This window comes from Tiliqua scincoides, chromosome 11, assembly GCF_035046505.1.
Source record: "Tiliqua scincoides isolate rTilSci1 chromosome 11, rTilSci1.hap2, whole genome shotgun sequence".
Taxonomy (NCBI): domain Eukaryota; kingdom Metazoa; phylum Chordata; class Lepidosauria; order Squamata; family Scincidae; genus Tiliqua; species Tiliqua scincoides.
This window is the reverse complement of record NC_089831.1, coordinates 9,070,752-9,077,119: the sequence shown is the minus strand read 5'-3', so window position 1 is coordinate 9,077,119 and position 6,368 is coordinate 9,070,752. Positions and strand designations below refer to the sequence as shown.

The window sequence follows — 6,368 nt, the reverse complement described above, 5'->3', positions numbered from 1 at the left end:
CCTGCTGGGAGCTTGGCTGATTGTGCTGGCACTGCGGATATCAGGTGCCCTCTCAGTGTGAGAGGGGCTGGAAACCCAAGAGACCTGGCTGTCATCAGGTACCTGAGTAAGACTGCCAGTGTCACCAGGTTGACCCAATAGCTCAGCAGCAACTGCCTTGAGATCAAGCTGTACCATGTCCTCCCAATGGCCTCCTCATGGGTAACCTGCCCTGGAAAGTCTGAACCCAGATAGATAGGACCACATGGCAACAACTCTGTATTTTCTTATCTTTATATTACATGCAAACTACATATAGGAATAAGAAAACACAAGCTACAATCCTATCCACACTTTCCTGGGAGTAAACCCCATTGACTATAATAGGACTTACTTCTGAGTAGACATGTATAGGATTGGGCTCTCAGTCATAACATATTCTTTATTTGGCCAGGTGCCACCGTCTCTCTTCTCACTTGCTGGATTTATTAAAAACAAATTGTTGGCATCCTTCAGTCTCGGAAGACTATGGTGTCACGCTCTGAATGGTGGTTCTGGAATAGAGTGTCCTCTCCAGTGTGCAAAGCCTGGGTAAATTAGATGTGGAGGATAGACTGTTAACCATACAGCAAATTCCCCCTCTCCACATCACTGAAATGGTCCAGTGGAAAGGCAGAAGCCAACATGGTTGGTTCCAGCGGCGTCGCAGGAGTTGCCAGAACATGACTGTGTTCAACCATGAACTGCCTCAGGGACTCCAGCTCCGGATTTTGCCTCGAGGTTGACTCCTGAAGCCTTTTCCATAACTGGGTGTAGCCACAAGGCAGTGGAGGTTTGGGATAAGAGTTTCCTTCTCTTAGATGAGCTGCCTTCCCAGGCTGACGAGTCCCATCTACCCGGTGGCTGTTTAGTCGCCTCTTACGACAAGTACAGCCAAACCGAGGACCTATTCTTATCCCCAGCCCCCAGGGGAAACTACAAACTACATATAGGAATAAGAAAACACAGGCTACAATCCTATCCACACTTTCCTGGGAGTAAACCCCATTGACTATAATAGGACTTACTTCTGAGTAGACATGTATAGGATTGGGCTCTCGGTCATATCATATTCCCTATTTGGCCAGGTGCCACCGTCTCTCTTCTCACTTGCTGGATTTATTAAAAACAAATTACTCACTAAAAAAGGAGAGAGAAAAAAGACAGAAAAGGGGGGGATGGGATAGAAGGGAATGTGTGGAGGGGAAGACAGGAGTTGTGGGTTCGAGCAACCCGGGAACGACCCACAGAAGCTCTTTATTTGGCCCACATGATAATTGAGCTCTTCCAGTGCTGCCCTTTCAGCAGTGCTGCTTCTGCTGAGGTTCTGGGAGATACCTCAGCATCTGGGGATGCATGGGAGATGGAAGGAGGCCTCAGATGGCAAGGAATGCTATGGAAGGAAGGGAAATGCTGCTGAGAAACTGGGAGAACCCAACGATCACTCAGGCTGTCATCAGCACTGCTTCTGCTCGGAGAGCCTCCTTCCTTCCTTCCTTCCTTCCTTCCTAGAGGCACGCGAGTCTCCGTGACAGACCCCCCACTGGCCAAGGCGTCACTCCACAGAGCGCCTCAGGGCTGCTGAGCTGCACCACTTCTGCTGAGGAGTCAAGCAGCACTGCTGAAAGGGCAGCCCATGCAAGAGTTGGGCTCTTTCAATGTGACGACTGAACTCTGCTATATCCTGAAAATCTGATCAAGATTTGAATATTTTCTCTTCTTGTCATTTGCAGCTAATGAGTTTTTTAACATGAGAACAGAGTGCTTACTACTGGCCATCGCCTGCTTAATGACATCACTTCCTGCTTAATGATGTCCCTTCTGGCTCTCAGCAGGCACCATGAGTGCTATTTGGCAGCCTGTACTAAATTAGCTCGACGCCCCTGGGTTAAAGGATCGGACACTCTGGCCCACCACTCGCCTCTCCTTCGCACTTCCTCTTCCGTTCCCCTCTTCAAATCTAGTTGCAGGAAGGTGAAGGTGGGTGGGAGAAGGTGAATGCCAGCTGCTGATCTGCCCCCTGCCATGACCTTCTAAGTCAGCCCCATGGATGGGCCAGCTCTGACAGTAATGTTGGGCACAATCCTAAGTGGGTCTATTCAGAAGTAAGTCCTATTGTGTTCAATGGGACTTACTTCCAGGAAAGTGAAGTTAGGATTGCAGCCGTTGACTCTCAGGCATTTCTTTGGCTGCCTTTGGATTACACCAATGTATGCGTCATGGGGAATAAAGGTGTCCAAACTGTATCTTTTTAGATTTGATTTTCCATCCACCAGCAATTTTTCCTATCACTCTAAAATGAACAGAGGGGGTTATTATTATCTGCCTGCCTCAGAGGTACGTAGACTTGGGGTTTTATAATGTCAAAACTTCATCAGGAGCTCTTTTTAACAGTAGCATAAATGTCAATCTTGTCTTTGTGATCTCATGCAGGCACCTGTGCCATGTTTGGATGCCTAGAAAAAAATGTGGTTATAATTGCTCTCTGGGGATCACAAGGCATGCGTGCCATAAATTATTTGTTCCCTCTGTTCTAGAGGTGCTTCTCATTCCAGCGTAGACTGGCTGTGCTTCATGGCCTGCTCCCAGACTTTTTTCATTAAAAAGGAGAGCTTCGAAAAACGGAAGACAGACAACTGTTGTTGGGGCAATTTAGACCAACTTTGGACTGCAAATAAGACCCTGAGCTGGTTTATAAGATATTCTGAATTGGCCCATCATCAATATCTGGGGAACGTGCCAACATCCTGGTGCTCAACTTGGAATTGTGCAAAGTCCAAGCAAACGTCCATAGAAACTCGAGTGTTTGGGGGCCATCAGTTTAATCTCTAGCAAAGGCTTGAATGGCCCCACAAAAGGCCAAAGGGTTAGAACTTAAGAAGCTAAGAAGAGTCCCGTTGGATCAGGCCAAAGGCCCATCTAGTCCAGCTTCCTCTATCTCACAGTGGCCCACTAAATGCTTCAGGGAACACACTGGACAACAGGCACACACTAGACAACAGGCACAGCCTGCATCCTGGTGTCCTCCCCTGCATCTGGCAATCAGACACAGCCTTGTGCATACCTACCATAACTTGTAACCCGTGATGAACTTTTCCTCCAGAAATTTGTCCAGTCCCCTCTTAAAGGCATCTAGGCAAGTTGCCGTCACTACTTCCTGTGGCAAGGAGTTCCACAGACTAATTACAAGCATCAGCCCGCTTGTGCAAAGGCTCTCAAAGGTCTGAAGGAAATAGGACCTTTGCGAGTGGCACCCTCAGGGGCTTCAGACTTTTGCGGGCACATTCGTGCTTGCCTGAATTTCGCTCACGAACGTTTGAGCAAGGCAGCTCCGCATTTTGAGCTCTCCTGAAATAATCCTTGCAACATATTGAGGGAAGTGGAAGTGCTTCTTTAAGTTGCACATGAGGAACTCCATGAAGGCCATGCTGAGGTAGAGCAGAGGAAGCTTGCCACTTTTCCCTGCCTGCTTCTCTCAGTGTCTCACCTGGTCACTCCATCTGGAGATGCTTTGGTAGCTACCAACACAGGAACAGCGAACCAGCCCATCACCCAGGCAGGCCGCCTCTACATCTTATAGCCTGGAATCTGCAAATACAGTACAATATATGGTTGGATGGCAACCCTCAGTCTGGAAAGACTATGGTATAAGCCTACAGCACCCGGTATTCCCAGGCGATCTCCCATCCAAGTACTAACCAGGCCTGACCCTGCTTAGCTTCCGAGATCAGACAAGATCGGGAGATAGTGTTCAGTATAGGGAGATGGTTGGCAACCTCCAGTCTGGAAAGACTATGGTGTAAGCCTACAGCACCTGGTATTCCCAGGCGGTCTCCCATCCAAGTACTAACCAGGCCTGACCCTGCCTAACTTCCAAGATCAGATGAGATTGGGCATGTGCAGGGTAACAGTTGCTGCAGTACAATATATACGGTTTGCGACTATCTGAGGTTTCAGGCATCTGTGGTCGGTCTTGGAATGTACCACCCGCAGATACAGGGAAAGGGGGTGATTATAACACAGTTTAAGCTGCAAAAAGCAGCTCTACTTGGAACTGCACATATTTTCAGAGGGCTGTCAGGTGGTAAGGCAAGCCCTACTGCTCTTTTTTGCCCCAGGAACCCCCAGCAGCCTGGTTCAAACACCGAAGCCACCTTGCAGCAAAATAATATGCATGCCTACATAAAAGTAAGCCCGGTTGTATTCAACGAGGCTTACTCAGAGGAACGTATGATAGGATTGTAGCGTCAAGCAATTCCTCCCCCCCCCCCGAGTAATTTTACCACTAAGTTATGGAACTGTAGGAGGGCAGAGTGTGTTTTCAAACAATCTTCAGTCCTTAGATCATGGCAACTCTAATCAGTTCAACTGCACATAAATTGTCCCATTAAAATTAAACCCCAGAAATCCCCTGCCAAAGTACACACACACACACACACACACACACACACACACACACACATATCCTTCTTGCTTGCAATTGGAATTTGGATTGGGTTCTTCCCAATCTTCTCTGCACCCTTGCCTATTTTCTCCCCTTGTACATACAACTTAATCTTCAGTAAGCCTTTAATGCCGAGGCTGTCCACATCTCAGAGTGTTACGTCGTTGATTCTCCAGCCTCGTCCTAGGGGGGATCCAAGCTGCTAGATAACTCTGAAGCTTTATGGCATCTGAATTTTTCAAAAGCCTTTAACTGCGTTTCAGAAATTTGTAGGCTTAGGTTGACACTGTTAAAAGAATGTATTGATTTATAGCCAAATGCTGTGATTCAGCACTTTGACATCCAAAGTGCACTTGAATTGAATTAAATTGTGATTGCCAACACAAAGCATACAACTGCTGTACCGGTGAAAAGCCAGGGATGATTGAAAGAGACAGGGTCGGCCCATCCATCAGGTCTATTGCAGAGGTCACTTCAAGGAGCAATCTTTTGGGGGGGACGGACATCTCAGTTTGCGTACCTGCCTCCACTGCTGCTCTTTCTCCTCCTGTTCTTTGGATTAGAAAAGGTCAATGTCTCAATCAAGACCAAAATTTGCCTCTTCCAAACACTCTTGTGAACACTCTTCCTCTTTCCAAGTCTCCTAAATCAGTGGTTCCCAAACTGTGAGCCGTGGTCTCCTTGGGAGCCACGGAAACCAGTCAGAGGAGCCACAGAATCCTTGTGAAAAACCCACCACCCTATACAATGTACAGAATTGTAGCCCTAATGGGGAGCCACAGCCAGTGGCCCAGGAAGTCAAGGCAGCCACTATTCAAAAACGTTTGGGAACCACTGTCCCAAATGGATTGGAAACATGCATTTTGCTCAAACCATACATGAACATGCTGAAGAACTTCCAAATGTACTGGTTTGGGACAGACCCTGGGGGTCTCTCTTTGTGATCAGCATCGTAACGAGACAATTCGGATAAGGTGTGATCATCAATCATTGGTCGAAGAGCAAATCCCACAACACAGACTGCAAAGGTTCGGTCACATCTGCAGAATGAACACCAGTCAGCTGCCAGGCAAGCTCCTGTGGAGAGACCAACCTCCTTGGTTCAACAGGCAACTCCAAAGAAAATGTGGCTCAGACACATTGAGGAAGATCTAGAAGACCAGCGATTGACCATTGACAAGGCTAGAAATATTGTCAGCCATCGCCAAGAGTGGACATGTGTCATGAATGACACACGGATCCCAGATTTACAGCAGCATATTGGTTGAGAGGTCAACCTGCTCCCCAGCTAAGAAGAAGAAGAAACGGAAGAGAGGGAGAGAAAATGTGGAGGGGCGGGGAGTGCAGAGCTAGAAAAATGGGGAGTGAGTTGAGCAGAGCCTGGGGCATTATCAGATAAAGGGGGCAGCACTTGGCGTGCTTTCTTGAGCACCTGGAGTTCTTGGATCAGCCCTGGGAGGGGGGAGGAATAGTGAGCAGGCCTGGTCTGAACCCAAATGCGGCCCAAGCCCAAACGCCACCACACCCCACCTCCTCACCCACATCCAGCTACTTAGAAAAGCAACTGAATGTGACCTTGTTAAGAATATGTTATACTATTTTTCAGCCAAGAAGTTTACAAAGCGGTTTACATAGAAAAATAAGAAACTGCCCATTGGGTTTGCCAGCCGAGCCATTTTGCCAACGTTTTGTTTGTTGAAAAGTATAGTATATAAGTCACCTTCGTTATCGCCATTCACCTCGTATAATTGGCGACTGGGGACTTTTCCTGCTAGCCCAATCAGTTCCATTGTGATTCCCATTTTAGACTGTGAGACCCTTGGGGATAGGACTATTAATGTGTTGGGGGGGGGGGAACTGTTGCAAGTCACTTTGAACCCATGGGGTAGAGCAAGATATAAATCAT

The 6,368-nt window shown here is 47.7% G+C and overlaps 1 pseudogene; it reads right to left on the bottom strand.

Annotated features, from left to right (window-relative positions):
- Positions 1 to 3,820: 3,820 nt before the first annotated feature.
- On the bottom strand, positions 3,821 to 3,940 carry LOC136662763 (5S ribosomal RNA; annotated as a pseudogene).
- Positions 3,941 to 6,368: the final 2,428 nt, after the last annotated feature.